This window comes from Oncorhynchus masou, chromosome 25 (genome assembly GCF_036934945.1).
Source record: "Oncorhynchus masou masou isolate Uvic2021 chromosome 25, UVic_Omas_1.1, whole genome shotgun sequence".
NCBI lineage: Eukaryota > Metazoa > Chordata > Actinopteri > Salmoniformes > Salmonidae > Oncorhynchus > Oncorhynchus masou.
Genome location: NC_088236.1, coordinates 44,467,904 through 44,487,750, shown reverse-complemented (window position 1 = coordinate 44,487,750; position 19,847 = coordinate 44,467,904). Strand labels below are relative to the sequence as shown.

Here is a 19,847-nt window from a genome sequence, read left to right as displayed (position 1 = left end):
AGAGAAAAAAAAGAAAAAAAAACACATGCGCAAAGTTTCTGTACTGTTTGGCAGTCTACTGAAAAATAAAATGGTTGCCTGAATGAAAACATAATTTTGAGCTTTTTTTGGGGGGGGGGGTGGCATTTTCTCAGCATTATTATCTAATTTCAACTACTATCAATGTCCAACAAGGGAGAGTCAAGGTAGGTCACTTGGGAAAACAATGGAACAAGGATACAGCTAACTAACTCAATAGCTACAAGAAGGGCAATTTGAAAGTCTCAAGGTAAGTCAATCATCTGGCTCACCCATACCAAGCACAACACTTGTTTGGTGTCTTCAAGATAAAGACACACACAGTGCCAGTCAAAATGTTGGACACACCTACTCATTCAAGGGTTTTTCTTTATTTTTTTACTATCTTCTACATTGTAGAATAATAGTGAAGACATCAAAACTATGAAATAGCACATATGGAAGCATGTAGTAAACATATCATGTTAACCAAATCAAAATATATTTGAGATTCTTCAAAGTAGCCACCCTTTGCCTTGATGACAGCTTTGCACACTATTGGCATTATCTCAACCAGCTTCATGAGGTAATCAACTGGAATGCATTTCAATTACAGGTGTACCTTGTATTCTTAATGCGTTTGAGCCAATCAGTTGTGTTGTGACAATGTATGAGTTGTATACAGAAGACAGCTCTATTTGGTAAAAGACCAAGTCCATATTACGGCAAGAACAGCTCAAATAAGCAAAGAGAAATTACAGTCCATCATTACTTTTAAGTCAGTCAATTCAGAAATTGTCAAGAACATTGAAAGTTTCTTCAAGTGCAGTCGCAAAAACCAAGCGTTATGATGAAACTGGCTCTCATGAGGATCGCCACAGAAAAAGGAAGACCCAGAGTTACCTCTGCTGCAGATGATGAGTTCATTAGAGTTACCAGCCTCAGATATTGCAGACCAAATAAATGCTTCACAGAGTAACAGTAACAGACACATCTCAACATCAACTGTTCAGAGGAGACTGCGTGAATCAGGGTTTCATGGTCGAATTGCTGCAAAGAAACCACTACTAAAGGACACCAATAATAAGAAGAGACTTGCTTGGGCCAAGAAACATAAGCAATGGACATTAGACCGGTGGAAATCTGTCCTTTGGTCTGATGAGTCCAAATTTGAGTGGTTCCCATGTGTGGTTCCCACCATGTGGTGTCATGGCATGGGAGTTCTTTGCTGGTGCCATTGTCTCTGATTTATTTAGAGTGCAAGGCACACTTAACCAGCATGGCTACCACAGCATTCAGCAGCGATATGCCATCCCATCTGGTTTGCGCTTAGTGGGACTATCATTTGTATTTTTTTAAAGGAAAATTACCCAAAACACCTCCAGGCTGTATAAGGGCTATTTGACCAGAAGGAAAGTGATGAAGTGCTGCATCACATGACCTGGCCTCCACAATCACCCGACCTGAACCCATTTGAGATGGTTTGGGATGAGTTGGACCGCAGAGAGAAAGGAAATGCAGCCAACAAGTGCTCAGATGTGGGAACTCCTTCAAGACTGTTAGAAAAGCATTCCTCGTGAAGCTGGTTGAGAGAATGCCAAGAGTGTGCAAAGCTGTCGTCAAGGCAAAGGGTGGCTACTTGTCAGTTTTTATGTCTTTACTATTATTCTACAAAGTAGAAAATAGCAAAAATAAAGAAAAAACCTTGAATGTGTCCAAACTTTAGACGGGTACTTGTCATTAAGTCTGATTAATTCCGTTTTAATCTATCAAGTTTAAAGTCATCCAGTAATGTCATTGGGAATCAATTATTCACCATGACAACTGGTGCAGAAAATATATTGAACTGTCAGTACCAGGCGTCAGCACGCATATGTACATCCATTCATACACATCACACATATTCATACACTATACTACACACACATACACAAAAACAAACACATCAGTGTTCCCATACGTACATCAATACTTCCTATGACATACACACTAATGTGAGTTGAAAACATCAATGTTTCTATTTCTTTTCCTTGTCAAAGGTCTAGTAAGTCATTGATTTTTTTTATAGCTTCCTCCATTTCCTTTCCCTGCTCCTGTAGGCACAGCATGCAACATCAAACGACAAATTTCCCACTATCCACAGCAATAAATTAAACTGAGCTTCATAGCCTGTCTGGGGCCAGTCTAACTACCTGTCTTGTCTCCTGCCCAGGAACTTTTCATTATCATAAGTTGACTATGGCACTACAATACAATAAGGAGAGAATTGAGACATTGATTCTGTATGTGTGCCATTCAGAGGGTGAATGGACAAGACAAAATATTTAAGTGCCTTTGAACAGGATATGGTAGTAGGGGCCAGGTGCACGGGTTTGAGCGTGTCAAGAACTGTATGTCTGCTAGGTTTTTCACACTCAACAGTTTCCCATGTGTATCAAGAATGGTCCACCACCCAAATGACATCCAGCCATCTTGACTGTTGGAAGCATTGGAGTCCAAATGGACCAACATCCCTGTGTAGCGCTTTCAACACCTTCTAGAGCCCATGTTCTGAGGACAAAAGGGGGTGCAGCTCAATTTTGGGAAGGTGTTCCTAATGTTTTGTTTACTAAGTGTATAAGCGACCGTTGAGTGCTGAGCCTTTGCTTAATGCCCTGTCTGGAGTCGTCAGAGACAATCAGTTACCTTAATAACCCCAATTAGGATGACACAGCCTGTGGTGGATATATAAAATAAGGATCTTTATTTCTAAGCGCAGAGAGAATAACAGTGTTACACAGCACAGTAGATAGTCTGAATTTCCTGTTCTTGGGCGGTACTTTATCTATGCAAGGACGCAGGTGAAAGCTGGTTTGCAACATGATGAGCGAACAGGAGATGATAATAGGATAGTTTCACAAGGTTTCACAAGGCTAGTCACATACTCAGTTATGTGGACACGTACAATTAAAATGTCCTATTACAAACCAAAGATAACAGGACTAGAGGAGGACAGATTCACAGGAACAGTGCAAGAGTTGTGGTTGTTGCCTTCAGGAGTAGTTATGGAAAAGGTTTTTTGAATTTGGGTAATGAGGTTCTGATGGATAAGTTAGGTGAGACATGATGCTTGAAAATTCAAGTTGTGGGTACAACGCCGGCTCTGACGCTTGTCAGACGTGGCAGGACTTGCAAACTATCACGGATTACAAATGGAAACCCAGCCACCAATTGCCCAGTGACGCGAGCCTATCAGACAAGGTAAATTCCTTCTATGCTCGCTTTGTGGCAAGTAGCACTGAACCATGCAAGAGAGCAGCAGTTGTTCCAGATGCCTCTGTGATCTTGCTCTCCGTAGCCAATGTGAGTAAAACCTTTAAACAAATAAACATTCACAAGGCCGCAGGGCCAAACAGATTACCAGGGCAGATTACTGATGACCAGATGACCAGCTGGCAAGTGTCTTCACCAACATTTTCAACCTCTCTCTGACTCGGGCTGTAATACCTATATATTTCAAGCAGACCCCAAGAACGCCAAGCTAACATGTCTAAATAGCACTCACATCTGTAGCCATGAAATACTTTGAAGGGCTGGTCATGGCTCACATCAACAGAATATGTGAGCCATAACCATGGACCCACTCCAATTCACATACCGACCCATAGATGACACAATCTCTATTGCACTTCACTAAACACCTCCCTCTGCAGCTGAATCCTGGACATTGTGTTAACAGGATTACTAGATGATGTTATATTTATGAACCAAATGGTTGTTATATTTCATAGAGTTAACTGAGAAGATTATTTTGAAGCTTGGGCTGGAAACTGATTAAGTGATGGCTTGGTGATAAAAAGCCTACAGCTGGCATTCCATAGATCAGATGTAGTGGGTGTAACCGAGATAGAGAGAGCCTGGAGGAACAGAACAAAGACCTCAGTATTCTTAATTATCGACATCACTGTACACGTTCCCCAAGGGCACCTCCCCCCAAGCTCAACTCAAAAGATGGCGCACAGAATGCAAAAAATATTCTTAGAAATATTTAACCTCCACACATTAACAAGTCCAATAGCTCAAATGAAAGATAAACACCTTGTTCATCTACCCAGCGAGTCAGATTTCTAAAATGTTTTACGGCGAAAACATAGCACATATGTATATCAAACCACCACTAGGACACATACAACATGTAGCCATATTGTCAAGCAAAAGACACAATCACAAACCCAGGATTAAAAGAAAAATAATTCACTAAACTTTTGAAAATCTTCATCAGATGACAGTAATAGGACATGGTACACAGTACATTTATGTTTTTTTCAATAATATTCAATTTATATCCATAAATCTCCGTTTACATTGACGCCATGTTCAAAAAATGCGAAAAAATGTCCGGAGAAATTATAAATAGCTCCGCCAGATAACGCCAGATAACAGCAAAACACATTATAAACTTTGACTAAATATACATGTTCTACATATAGTTAGAAAGATACACTGCTTCTTAATGCAACCGCTGTGTTACATTTATTTTTAACGTTACAGAATTTGTTCACTGGGCAATATTCTGAGGCGGCGCTCAGACAAAAGCAATATTTCTCTGCTATGTTGGAGTCAACAGAAATACAAAATTACAACATAAATATTCCCTTACCTTTGATGGTCTTCGATCAGAATGTAGTGGAAGGAGTCAAACTTACCCAATACATCGTTTGGTTTCAGGTTGTGTCTTTGTATTAGCATATGCTAACAGCTTCAGCTGAAATGCACCCAAAATGACTTCTGGTCCCGCACAGTTGCGCATCAAAACTTCAAAATTACATATTATATGTCGACTAAACTGGTCAAACTAAGTGCAGAATCAAGCTTTAGGATGTTATTAACGTACAAAACAATTGGCGATTCGACCGAAAGAACGCAACTCTTCTCAGACGACCTGGAACAATGAGTGCCCTGTCTACAATTGCGCCAGGACGCGCAGCTACATTTTCGTGACACTTCAGTATTTTGCCCGCCAACCAGCCAAAGCTTGCGGGATTTTCTCCATTACTTGCCCCATTGAAAGAACACAGCACGCTGAACACACAGAAACTGTTTCCAGATCCGTAGCTGGTTGGGAAGGGTGGGAGCGATGACGTCAAACGATGACGTCAAAGTTGGGGTAACTTTCCTGATGAGAGAGAGAGTTTGGGAGAATGGCTGCCCTGTGAGTTCTGCTTTACATACAGACATAATTCGAACGGTTTTAGAAGCTTTAGAGTGTTTTCTATTAAATAATTATTATTATATGCATATATTAGCAATTTTGGACAGATTTTTTTTCTGTTTACTATTGGTACACAATTCCTCCAAAGGGGGCAGTACTGTGCATGGTATCTGGGAGACAACACAAGAGGCAGATGACCACAAGATGAACCCAATCTATATGGGTGGGGGTTTTGAACCAGCTATGACTGAGAAATATTGGTATCAGGTATAAGTATATAAGTATATAAGTAATAACATGGTCTGTAAAGGGTAGGCTCTTGGCCCAACATCGACGGTTTCATTATTGCAATAATTAATTGATTTTGAATAAAGATGATTATTTGAAGAAATGACAGTGTCTCCCATTTGAATATTCCACCACAACTTCTCGACAGGCCACCCCCAGGTGATGAGGGAAGGCAACAACACATCTGCCATGCTGTCCCTCAACACGGGGCCCCTCAGGGGTGCATGCTCAGTCCTCTCCTGTACTCCCTGTTCACCCATGACTGTGTGGACATGCATGACTCCAACACCATCATTACATTTGCTGTCGACACAACGGTGGTTGGCCTGATCGCTGACAACGATGAAAGAGTTTAAATATTTTTGCTTTACTCATTAAACACACACATATATATATATATATACTGTATTCTATACTTCTCTTTTTTAGTCTATGCCACTCTGACATTGCTCATCCTAATATTTATATATTCCTTAATTTCATTTTTTACTTTTAGGTTGTGTGTATTGTTGTGAATTGTTAGATATTACTGCACTGTTAGAGCTAGAAACACAAGCATTCCACGACACCCGCAATAACTTTAAATTTGATTTGATTTGTGGGAGGAGGACAGTGACCTGGCAGTGTGGTGCCAGGACAACAACATCTCCCTCTACGTCAACAAGACAAAGGAGCTGATCGTGGTCTGTAGGAAATGGATGGCCAAGCACGCCCCCATCCAAATCGACCGAGATGTGGTGGAGGGTTAAGAGCTTCAAGTTCCTCAGTGTCCACACCACTAAGGAATTATCATGGTCGACACACACCAACAGTCTTAAAGAAGGCACGACAATGCCTCTTCCCCCTCAGGAGGGTGAAAATATTCGGCATGGGCCCTCATATCCTCAAAAGGATTTATACCTGCATCTTGACTGGCTGCATCAACGCTTGGTATGGCAACTGCTTGGCATCCGGCCGCAAGGCGCTACAGAGGGTAGTGCGTACAGTCCAGTACATCACTGAGGCCGAACTCCTTGCCATGCAGGACCTTTTTACTTTTTACCTTTTTACTAATGTTGAGTCTCATAGACTGCTCTCTTTGTTACTGCATGTTAAGTTGTACCAATGCAGCAAGTCTGGAACCAACAGGACCCTGAACAACTTCTTCCCCCAAGCCATAATACTAAGACTTAAATAGTTATTTCAGGTAGCTATTGGTTAACTACACTGAACAAAAATATTAACGGAACATGTAAGAATTTGAAAGATTTTACTCAGTTACAGGAAATCAGCCAATTGACATGAATTCATCAGGCCCTAATCTATGGATTTCAAATGACGAGGAATACAGATATGAATCTGGTGGTCACAGATACCTTAAAAAAGTAGGTGCTTGGATCAGAAAACCGGTAAGTATCTGGTGTGACCACGATTTGCCTCATGCAGCACAACACATCTCCATCGAATATAGTTGATCAGGCTTTTGATTGTGGCCTGTGAAATATTGTCCCACTCATCTTCAATGGCTGTGTCAAGTTGCTGGATATTGACGGAAACTATCTATCCAGAGCATCCCAAACATGCTCAATTGGTGACATGTCTGGACATTTTCAGCTTCCAGGAATTGTATACAAATCCTTGCGACATGTGGCCATGCTCTCATTATACTGAAACATGAGGTGATGGCAGCGGATGATTGGCATGACAATGGGCTTCAGGATCTCGACACAGTATCTCTGTGCATTGAAATTGCCTTAAAAAAATCAAATTGTGTTTGTTCTCTGAAGCTGACTATAACTGCCCTTACTATAACCCCACCGCCACCATGAGGCACTCTGTTCACAACATTGACGTCAGCAAACCGCCCACACACACAACACAAAAACACGCTGTCTGACATCTGCTCGTGATTCATCCATGAAGAACAAACATCTCTAGCGTGCCAATGGCCATCAAAGGTGAGCATTTGTCCACTGAAGTTGGTTACAATGCTGAACTGTAGTCATGTCAAGACCCTGGTGATGAAAATGAGCACACAGATGAGCTTCCCAGAGACGGTTTCTGACAGTTTGTGCTAAATGTTTCGGTTGTGCAAACCCACAGTTTCATCAGCTGTCCGGGTGGCTGGTCTCAGACGATCCTGCAGGTGAAGAAGCCAGATGTAGAGGTCCTGGGTTGGCGTGGTTCGACGTGGTCTGCGTTTGAGAGGCTGGGTGGACATACTGCCAAATTATCTAAAACGAGGTGGCTTATGGTAGGTAGTGAAATTAACAGTAAATTATCTAGCAACAGCTCTGGTGGACATACCTGCAGTCAGCATGCCAATTGCACACTCCCTCAATGCTTGAGAAATCTGTGGCATTGTGTTGTGACAAAACTTGACATTTAGAGTGGCCTTTAATTGTCCCCAGCACAAGGTCTCAAGCTTCTTGATGTGCCACACCTGACAGGTGGATGGATTATGTTGGCAAAGGAAAAATATTAAAAAATAAAAATATTAACTTTGTACATATTTTTGTTCATTATCTTTAACTATCGCCATTGAACATTTTTGCACTAACTCTTTTGACTGATAAAATACGCTGCTGCTACTGTTTATTGTCTGTCCTGTTGCCTAGTAACTTTATTCCAACCAACTACATATGTACATACAGTTGAAGTCGGAAGTTTACACTCAGGTTGGAGTCCTTAACCTCTTGATGCTATGGGGGCGCTATTTCATTTTTGGATAAAAAGACGTGTCCGTTTTAAGCGCAATATTTTGTCACAAAAAGATGCTCGACTATGCATATAATTGATAGCTTTGGAAAGAAAACAATCTGACGTTTCCAGAACTGCAACGATATTGTCTGTGAGTGCCCCAGAACAGATGCCACAGGCAAAACCAAGATGAAACTTCAACCAGGAAATGAGCAGGATTTTTGAGGCTCTGTTTTTCATTGCCTCCTTATATGGCTGTGAATGCGCAAGGAATGAGCCTGCCCGATCTATCGTTTCCCCAAGGTGTCTGCAGCATTGTGACGCATTTGTAGGCAGATCATTGGAAGATTGACCATAAGAGAATACATTTGCCAGGTGTTCGCCCGGTGTCCTCCGCCGAAATTGGTGCGTCATCTTCAATTGCACGTCTTTTTCCAAGCGATTCACCGGAGAAAGGAGACTACCACGAACGATATATCAATGAAGAGATATGTGAAAAACACATTGAGGATTGATTCTAAACAGCGTTTGCCGTGTTTCAGTTGATATTATGGAGTTAATTTGGAAAACAGTTCGCCGTTTTGATGACTGAATTTTCGGGGTTTTTTGGTACCCAAACGTGATGTACAAAACGGAGCGATTTCTCCTACACAAAGAACCATTCAGGACAATGAGTCTCCTCATTGAAAACATCCGAAGTTCTTCAAAGGTAAATTATTTTATTTGAATCCTTTTCTGGTTTTTGTGCAAATGTTGCCCGCGGAATGCTAGGCTTAATGCTATGCTAGCTATCAATACTCTTACACAAATGCTTGTTTTGCTATGGTTCAAAAGCATATTTTGAAAATCTGAGATGACAGTGTTGTTAAGAAAAGGCTAAGCTTGAGAACTAGCACATTCATTTCATTTCATTTGCGATTTTCATAAATAGTTAACGTTACGTTATGCTAATGAGCTTGAGGCTATAACTGAATACAGGTTTTTTTCATAGCCAAACGTGAACAAAACGGAGCGATTTGTCCTACACAAATAATGTTTTTTTGAAAAACTGAACATTTGCTATCTAACTGAGAGTCTCCTCATTGAAAACATCTGAAGTTCTTCAAAGGTAAATTATTTTATTTGTATGATTTTCTTGTTTTTGTGAAAATGTTGTTGGCTGAATTCTAGGCTTATAGCTATGCTAGCTATCAATACTCTTACACAAATGCTTGTTTAGCTATGGTTGAAAAGCATATTTTGAAAATCTGAGATGACAGTGTTGTTAACAAAAGTCTAAGCTTGAGAGCAAATATATTTATTTCATTTCATTTGCGATTTTCATGAATAGTTAACGTTGCGTTATGCTAATGAGCTTGAGGCTATACATAGAATCCCGGATCCGGGATTGCTCGACGCAAGAAGTTAAAACTAGTTTTTCAACCAATCCACAAGTTTCTTGTTAAGAAACTATAGCTGTCGCAAGTCAGTTAGGACATCTGCTTTGTGCATGACACAAGTCATTTTTTCAACAATTGTTTACAGACAGATTATTTCACTTATAATTCATTGTATCACAACTCCAGTGGGTCAGAAGTTTAAATACACTAAGATGACTGTCCCTTTAAACAGCTTGGAAAATTCCAGGGTAATGATGTCATGGCTTTAGAAGCTTCTGATAGGCTAATTGACATAATTTGAGTCAATTGGAGGTGTACCTGTGGATGTATTTCAAGTCCTACCTTCAACACGGGAATATCAAAATAAATCAGCCAAGACCTCAGAAAGAAAATTGTAGACCTCCACAAGTCTGGTTCATCCTTGGGAGCGCCTGAAGGTAGTGCGTTCATCTTCACAAACAATAGTATGCAAGTATAAACACCATGGGTCCAACGCAGCATCATACCACTCAGGAAGGAGACGTTTTCTGTCTACTAGAGATGAACGTACTTTGGTGCGAAAAGTGCAAATCGATCCCAGAACAACAGCAAAGGACCTTGTGAAGATTCTGGACGAAACAGGTACAAAACTATCTTTATTCACAGAAAAACGAGCCCTATATCGACATAACCTGAAAGGCTGCTCAGCAAGGAAGAAGCCACTGCTCCAAAATCGCCATAAAAAAGCCAGACACGGTTTGCAACTGCACATATCGTATTTTTTGGAGACATGTCCTCTGGTCTGATGAAACAAAAATATAACTGTTTTTCCTAAATTACCATCGTTATGTTTGGAGGGAAAAGGGGGAGGCTTGCAAGCCGAAGAACACCATCCCAACCATTGAGCACAGGGGTGGCAGCATCATGTTCTGGAGGTGTTTTGCTGCAGGAGGGACTGGTGCACTTCACAAAATAGCAAGGAGGCCTACAAAGGCAGTTATACCAATTCTGTCAGGAGGAATGGGCCAAAATTCACCCAATTTACTGTGGGAAGCTTGTGGAAGGCAACCCGAAAAGCTTGACCCAAGTTGAACAATTTGAAGGCAATGCTACCTAATATTAATTGAGTGTATTTAAACTTCTGACCCACTGGGAATGTGATGAATTAATTAAAAGCTGAAATAAATCATTGTCTCTACTATTATTCTGACATTTCACATTCTTAAAATAAAGTGGTGATCCTAACTGACCTAAGACAGGGATTTGTATTAGTATTAAATGTCAGGAATTGTGAAAAACTGAGTTTAAATTTACAGTGGGGCAAAAAAGTATTTAGTCAGCCACCAGTTGTGCAAGTTCTCCCACTTAAAAAGACGAGAGAGGCCTGTAATTTTCATCATAGGTACACTTCAACTATGACAGGCAAAATGATAAAAAAAATCCAGAAAATCACATTGTAGGATTTTTAATGAATTTATTTGCAAATTATGGTGGAAAATAAGTATTTGGTCACCTACAAACAAGCAAGATTTCTGGCTCTCACAGACCTGTAACTTCTTCTTTAAGAGGCTCCTCTGTCCCTGCCTACTAGGTCCGATCCCATTTTGGTCAGCTGAGATTTCTTTAGTTGATCATTCTCAAATATATAATTTTTTTCATGGTGCACAGGACACCCATCTGATTTGTGACTGTCTCAGTGGAATAATCCATTGCTGAGGCCACATGGATAGGACAGGCCATCCCTCTAAGACATGTGCTACTGAAATTGTATATGGTTGTATTATGTAAGAACAACGAGCAACAAGCATTGCCAAATTCCAGGATCTGTCAATAAATTCAATTTCTTATCCACAATCTCAGTGGCAAGATTGCCGGAAACAGGATTTAATGAGCAGGACATCCGGGATCCTCCAACCAGGACTTCTGGAAAACCAGGGAAATTATTTAAAGTTCCAATACATTTTCACCCTGGGTAGAACACTAATAAAATAATATTATTTTGTAACAAATGTGCTTTCTCCTGCATTGAATAGCTGTCGCTGTTCTGAAACATATTCTTCAGTGCAGCATTGAATTGGTGCCTTTTCCTAGATGTTTCTATGTGCATAATAGTAAAGTTATTAACAAGCATATTGATGTTGAGAACAATGTGGCGGAAGCAGCATCATAGTGAGGAGACAAGAGGGCAAGACAAAACCTATTACCCTCAGGAGACTGAAAGAATTTCTCATGGGTCCTCAGATCCTCAAAAGTTTCTAAAGCTGCGCAATCAAGAGCACTGGTTGCATCACTGCCTGGTATGGAAACTGCTCGGCCGCCGAACGCAAGGTACTACAGACGGTAGTGCGTACGGCCCAGTACATCACTGGGGCAAAGCTTCCTGCCATCCAGGACCTCTATACCAGGCGGTGTCAGAAGAAGGCCCCTTTGCTACCGCATGGCAAGTGGTACCGGAGCGCCAAGTCTAGGTCCAAGAGGCTTCTAAAACAGCTTCTACCCCCAAGCCATAAGACTCCTGAACATCTAATCAAATCGCTACCCAGACTATTTGCATTGCCCCCCCCTCCCACCCATTACACTTCTGCTACTCTCTGTTGTTGTCATCTATGCATAGTCACTTTAATAACTCTACCTACATGTACACTACTGTTCAAACGTTTGGGGTCAGTGCACTTAAAGCATCAGACATGCTCAGTGCATATAATTGATTTGATTAAAACACATAGGATATGTCTATACACTACCGTTCAAAAGTTTGGGGTCACTTAGAAATGTCCTTGTTTTTAAAAGAAAAGCACATTTTGTCCATTAAAATAACATCAATTTGATCAGAAATACAGTGTAGACATTGTTAATGTTGTAAATAACTATTGTAGCTGGAAAGGGCGGATTTTTAATGTAACATCTACATAGGCGTACAGAGGCCCATTATCAGCAACCATCACTCCTGTGTTCCAATGGCACGTTGTGTAAACTAATCCAAGTTTATCTTTTTAAAAGGATAATCGATCATTAGAAAACCCTTTTGCAATTACGTTAGCATAGCTGAAAACTGTTGTTCTCATGAAGAAGCAATAAAATTGAACTTCTTAGGGATAGCCCTCTTTTTTTCAATTTTCATCTAAAATGACACCCAAATCTAACTGCCTGTAGCTCAAACCCTGAAGCAAGGATATGAATATTCTTGGTACCATTCGAAAGGAAACGCTTTGAAGAAGTATGTGGAAATGTGAATTGAATGTAGGAGAATATAACACAATAGATCTGTTAGAAGAAAAAACAACAATTATTTTGTTCCACCATCTTTGAAATGCAACAGAAATGTCCCAATTCTAGCCATTGCTCTGGTTGTAATTCCGATGGTGTCCACAACATGGCAGCAGTGTATGTGCAAAGGTTCAGATGGATAACTTGATGTATGAGCAAACTACATGACATTTAGTGTGAAGTCACCCAGGTAGCATTTGGCAAATAGTGAAGGACACATTTGCATTCATATGGCATTTTTCTGCAAGAATATTGTCAAATCTGTATACTTGGATTCTGATTTGGCTTTTCCAGTATTAGTAGCCATATTATAAGTTCAACATTTGCAAAACCACCAAATTTCATATCTTCATAACTTTGAATATTCTTATAATTGTTGTCCAAAAGTGAAAGGCATGCTGTTGTACAAGGTTAGTACATTTTGTGACAGATACAGGGTTTCCGGATACCACCGTAAAGCCCAGCTCATTGGCTATCTAGCTAGCTTTGTTTGACCCCGAATGGTGCTTCTTTGACAAAGTTAGAGTCGTTCAAGTGAAGACCGCCCGTGTCATCGGCATGCCATGAAGGGTTTGCTCTCTGACCAAATATGGTGTCCTATAGGATATACTACACCCCTAATGAAATAGTGAAGTCTTGTTACCTTCTAAGATCTCTGAGGAATAGCTACGGATGTGATTTGACTCGCTGAAACAATGTTTAGGGTCAGATTCCTTTCTTTGCAAATTAAATGAGTGGAAATACAAAATCAACCGTGCATGCTATATAGACCTTTTTAGGAAATGAAAAATGATTTTATCTAGCAAAACAACATTTCATGTTATCTCTGGGAGCCTTTGGATGTTAAACCAGAGCAAGATTTCAGAATGTAAGTACACATTTCACCTTCAGAGGTGAATTTATCAATTAAGTAGATAATTCATATAATTGGGCCTGATGTGACTGTTTTTAGTCTTTGCAGTAATAAAGGCTTTGCTGTGAGGAGGCAGAAATAGAGGAAGGACTAAGAACAAACAAGAGAGAACTGTTGTAAAGTAGACTGTGTCTGTAAAATGTGTATAAAGATGTATAAATTGAAGGTAAAAGCAGAAGTGTTTATTAGTTTACTCCAATTGAGGGATCGGCGGTAGGGTTTGCGGGGAATAATAATAAAGGTATATTCTTTTAAAAAGTATGTATGTCTATATAGGTATGTATACATGTGTATATGTATACATGCGTGTATGGTTATGTATATTTACCAAAAAAACATGGGGATTGGAAATGATGCAGACAATTACATTGGAAGCAACATTCTTTCTGCAATACTAAGCTGATCCTCCCTCTAAAAAATAAAAAAATAAAAAATAAAGGCTTTACATTTTTGTTGTTGATTATAACAGACTCTATGGTAGACTTATCATTCATATAATGTTGTTTACACTGTTTCAAACGGTCAGATGTTTTTTTATATTGTAAGCTTCAACAACTAAGTCAAAGGTATTTCATATTGGGCTTCCCCTTTTCCTCCTGAGCAACCAGCAAACATTCCCCCATTTCAAATACATTTTTCACATCCGCCGCATCCATTATGCTGTCACATGTGTAACGGTGTTGGAGTTTGTTATAACACATTTCTTGATGTGATTATGAAATGCTATAGGTCAGGCCCTATTGGTCACGTGCATGTGATCCATACATGTGTCACTTAAAGAGAGCAAGGGTTGGGGAATAAGGAATGTTTTTCCTTAACAAATGAGGGATCTCGGTAAAAAAACTTTTCAGTGAGAGAGAAAACAAGTAAGAATCAAAACATGGCTGTGATTCTGTTGAAGCTTCAGCGCCACGGACATCGTGATAAGCACTGTTGCTATGGTATGGTCCCTGGTCGCTGCAGCAGGGAGGAGAGAGAGAGAACGTGCGTGCAGGCACTCGCTGTCTTTTTTTTTACCACAGTCTGGCTCCCTCTTGAGTAATTTGGGTCTTAATTATTTCATCAAACAGTGTGCTTAAAGTATCAGACATGCTCAGTGCATATACAGTTATTTTATTAAAACACATACTGCATGGTGTTTTTATAGGCATATGGAAATATACACGTTTTAAAATTTGATTGGTGGAAAGAACAGACATCTCTCGGTCAACCAAAATGGGGACAGCCTTACTTCCTACCTTGTAGGCTTGCCCAGTACCAAAGGCTTGGCACTAATCTCCTCCGTGTGCTAAATATTACAATCGCCAAATGTCATTAAGCGTTTTGGTGTTTTGTAACACATGAGAAAAAATATAGTAGACAGTTTCTGTCAGAAGTGATTGATGAGTTTCTCCTGTGTCTGTCCTGTGGTTGACCTGTTAATGACATCCTCTCCAGATGTTCAGTGTATGATTATGTAACTTGATACTTCAACTAAACAGCTGCACTAAAACACGTTTGAAATGATTGATGTGTTGTGAGCTTGTTGAAATTAAGGAAACGTGTTTGAAGTAAAATATGTTTGAAGTAAAAGTATTTTCTGGGGAGGCCTGAGTTTGAACTCTTTGAATAGTTGAAACAGTTGAGCATTTTTGTAGTGAACTTATGGAGCTGCTGTGTAGTGAGATTGTGACCCCTTGTAGAATGAAATGGAAAAAGTAATTTCCGGGTTGGTCTGCCTGAGTATATGTAAGTCTTAGACTTACTTAGACCTAGTCCTGTGAACACTACGAGTGACATGAAACCTTGAGAGATAAATCACAGAAAACTACAGTAAAAATGTCTCCTGCTCCAATTATAGGTGTATTGTGTCCTTCATGTCTGGGGTGAAAATGACATAACCATCAATGCCATTCTTTGTAATGCACCTGATTCGTTTTGATGGTGTGATTGATATGATAAGAAGGCCATAATGGTTACATTTTCCAAACGGGCAATTCAACAGTGAAGATGTTCTCACACAGCTGCCTTAACACCCCTTTTCAGTAAAAAAAAATGGAGATTTTCTCCTGCGTTTCACATGAGAAAATGGCTTAAGCTAAGTCTTGCTCTATGTCAGATTGAACAGGCCCTGAGTGGAACATCACTGCATGGGTACGCATTGAAAGAGGAAGTCTGCGGACAAGATTATTTGAAAGGCATACGATTCTCTTCAGTAGCGTATAGTCCAGACTCCTAAGTATACATTTTAGGTTATTGAATTCAGAACAACGCAAATGCCACCAAATCTGTTTGTTCTTGTGTATTTCCATAAGTCAACTACTTTCTGCCTGTCTTTAGCTTCAGGTTGCGAAATTGGTTTAACTTCTTGCGTCGAGCAATCCCGGATCCGGGATTCTATTTATAGCCTCAACCTCATTAGCATAACGCAACGTTAACTATTCATGAAAATCGCAAATGAAGTGAAATAAATATATTTGCTCTCAAGCTTAGACTTTTGTTAACAACACTGTCATCTCAGATTTTCAAAATATGCTTTTCAACCATAGCTAAACAAGCATTTGTGTAAGAGTATTGATAGCTAGCATAACTATTAGCCTAGAATTCAGCCAGCAACATTTTCACAAAAACAAGAAAATCATTCAAATAAAATAATTTACCTTTGAAGAACTTCAGATGTTTTCAATGAGGAGACTCTCAGTTAGATAGCAAATGTTCAGTTTTTCAAAAAAACATTATTTGTGTAGGACAAATCGCTCCGTTTTGTTCACGTTTGTATCCAGTTATAGCCTCAAGCTCATTAGCATAACGTAACGTTAACTATTTATGAAAATCGCAAATGAAATGAAATGAATGTGCTAGCTCTCAAGCTTAGCCTTTTCTTAACAACACTGTCATCTCAGATTTTCAAAATATGCTTTTGAACCATAGCAAAACAAGCATTTGTGTAAGAGTATTGATAGCTAGGTTAGCATTTTGCGCAGCATTTAGCACGCAACATTTTCACAAAAACCAGATAACCAAATAAATAAAATCATTTACCTTTGAAGAACTTCAGATGTTTTCAATGAGGAGACTCTCAGTTACATAGCAAATGTTCAGTTTTTCCTGAAAGAATCTTTGTGTAGGAGAAATCGCTCCGTTTTGTACATCACATTTGGCTACCGAAACAAACCGAAAATTCAGTCACCAAAACGTCAAACTTTTTCCGAATTAACTCCATAATATCGACCGAAACATGGCAAACGTTGTTTAGAATCAATCCTCAAGGTGTTTTTTCACATATCTCTTCATTGATATGCCGTTCGTGGAAGCCTGCTTTCCCCTCAGAATCACATGGAAAAATACCAGCAGCTGAAAATGACACACCAATTTCGACGGAGGACACCGGGCGGACACCTGGAAAATGTAGTCTCTTATGGTCAATCTTCCAATGATATGCCTACAAATACGTCACAATGCTGCAGACACCTTGGGGAAACGATAGATAGGGCAGGCTCATTTCTGTCGCATTCACAGCCATATAAGGAGACAATGGAAAACAGAGCCTCAAAAATCCTGCTCATTTCCTGGTTGCCGTTTCATCTTGGTTTTGCCTGTAGCTCCTGTTCTAGGGCACTCACAGACAATATCTTTGCTGTTCTGGAAAATTCAGAGTGTTTTCTTTCCAAAGCTATCAATTATATGCATAGTCGAGCATCTTTGTGTGACAAAATATCTTGTTTAAAACGGAAACGTTTTTCATCCAAAAATGAAATAGCGCCCCCAGAGTTTCAAGAGGTTAAGGTGCTTGATATGATGAGGTTTTTCCACCATCGTGAACATTTACGAAGATGGTCCCATCTCAACATCAACCATTCAGAGGAGACTGCATGAATCAGGCCTTCATGGTCGAATTGTTGCAAAGAAACCACTACTAAAGGACACCAATAATAAGAAGAGACTTGCTTGGGCCAAGAAACACGATACATTGAAATTAGCCGGTAGAAATCTGTCCTTTGGTCTGATGAGACCAAAATTTGTGTCTTTCTGAGATGCAGCCGCTGTGTTTTTGTGAGACGCAGACTAGGTGAATGGATGATCTCCGCATGTGTGCATCCCAGCATGAAGCAGGGAGGAGGAGGTGTGATCCTGTGAGGGTGCTTTTCTGGTGACACTGTCTCGGATTTATTTAGAATTCAAGGCACATTTAACCAGCTTGGCTACCACACCATGTTGCAGAGATATGCCATCCCATCTGGTTTACACTTAGTGGGACTATCATTTGTTTTTCAACAGGACAATGACCAAAAACACATCTCCAGGCTGTGTATGGGCAATTTGACCAAGGAGAGTGATGGAGTGCTGCATCAGATGACGTGGCCTCCAAAATCACCCAAGCTCAGTTGGACCGAGTGAAGGGAAAGCAGCCAACAAGTGCTCAGCATATGTGGGAAGTCCTTCAAGACTGTTGTTAAAACATTCCAGTGAAACCAGTGAAGCTGGTTGAGAGAATGCCAAGAGTGTGCAAATCTGTCATCTAGGCAAAGGGTGGTTACTGTGAAGAATTATATTTTGAGTTGTTTAATGCTTTTTTTGGTTACTACATGATTCCATATGTGTTAATTCATACTGTAGTTTTGATCTATTCACTATTATTCTACAATGTAGAAAATAGTGGAAATAAAGAAAAACCCTTGAATGAGTAGGTGTGTCCAAACTTTTGACTGCTACTGTATACAATTGCAGAGATACAAATACACCTCAGATATACACAAACAAATACAAAAAAACTCCAGATGAGCATGAGGCATGATGTTTGATGCAGCGGGTGAACCATGATGTGCAGGCATAATCAAAATGAAACTGGGCTAGCACACTTGCCAGAGTCTTTAGGAGAGTCTATAGTTAGGTTTCCATCCAATCGGCAACAGATTATCATGTGAATGTGCATTTTAGTTATCTTCAGGGATATTTGGTGCCAGACAATGGGACCATGGAAGATTTAAATTTACCGGACATTTGAGTAATTCACTAGACATCCATATGCCTTCAGATCCGACCTGGCTTAGCCAGCACCATCAATAAATTAGGGATATTGGCCAAATGAACAGCCCATAACAGCCTATAACAACTGACAAAAACACTATTCTTTGGGTTTCAACGTGTAAGATATGTAAAACTTTATAGCCTACTTTTTATGTTTTTTTAGGCTACTTTCCTAAAACAGTAATTGTCTTCCTCAAGGTTCAGCTGTCAGATATTTGAGCACTCAATGTTTGAGGGCATTGTATGCATAGGCCTATAGGCTTAGTTGTCCACTGTATGATATTAATATATATATACATATAAAAACAATATAAAAACATGATATATATATATATATATATATATATATATATATATATATATATAGCCTATATAAAGGAAGAGACGCTAAGGCCTAACCCCAGAGAGATAGAAACCTTTGAATAAAACATTCAAATCACAGCGCTTTTCCATCGTTATTCAAATTACATTTTTACTGCAGCCTAAAATAGAATTTTGTACTGGCTTGAAAACAATAATTAATTATTCAATTGCATTGTGGTGTTGTAGGCTCGTCTTGGTAGGATCATTTTAGTGTCCCTAAACAACATCAATAGGAGAGCTTTATAGAGCTGTGTTTCATGTCTTTACTGTTCTTTCATGCGTAATGATGAATGTGGCCTCCACTGCCTATCAGCTATTCCTATTGAAAATGTATGCAGCTTGAATGTTTGTATCCACCAATCCACCTATCACTATTGTCTCTATGAACGGTGGATAGAGGGCGGGTTGGACTGTTAGACTAATCGACTATACTGACCCGTGGTAAAGTAAAAGTTAGCACACAGAGAAGTGTAGTACATAAGGGAAGTACCAAGAAAAAAAAACACAACCCTCCCCAAAGTAAAAAAAAGAAGTTTGACAACCCTCCTCTTTTTGGACCCCCCCAAGTAAATTGCAAATTGCAATCTGTCCCTTACTCATTGTGTATTTATTCCTTGAGTTTGAATTTTTATTATGACTATTTCTATATTTTTTCCTCTCTGCATTGTTTATGAAACATGCGACAAATAAAATTGGATTTGATTTGATCTCTTTATGGACCAGAAGCACTGAATATAATACAGTATGTCATAAGTTCCTTTACGCAAGTTTCTGCCCCCCCAAA

At 39.6% G+C, this 19,847-nt stretch overlaps 1 protein-coding gene across 3 annotated transcripts in view; it reads right to left on the bottom strand.

Annotated features, from left to right (window-relative positions):
* LOC135514386 (EGF-like repeat and discoidin I-like domain-containing protein 3) overlaps positions 1-19,847 on the bottom strand; it is a 267,032-nt gene that overhangs the window by 39,724 nt on the left and 207,461 nt on the right. The gene's annotated exons all lie outside the window — the stretch shown is intronic.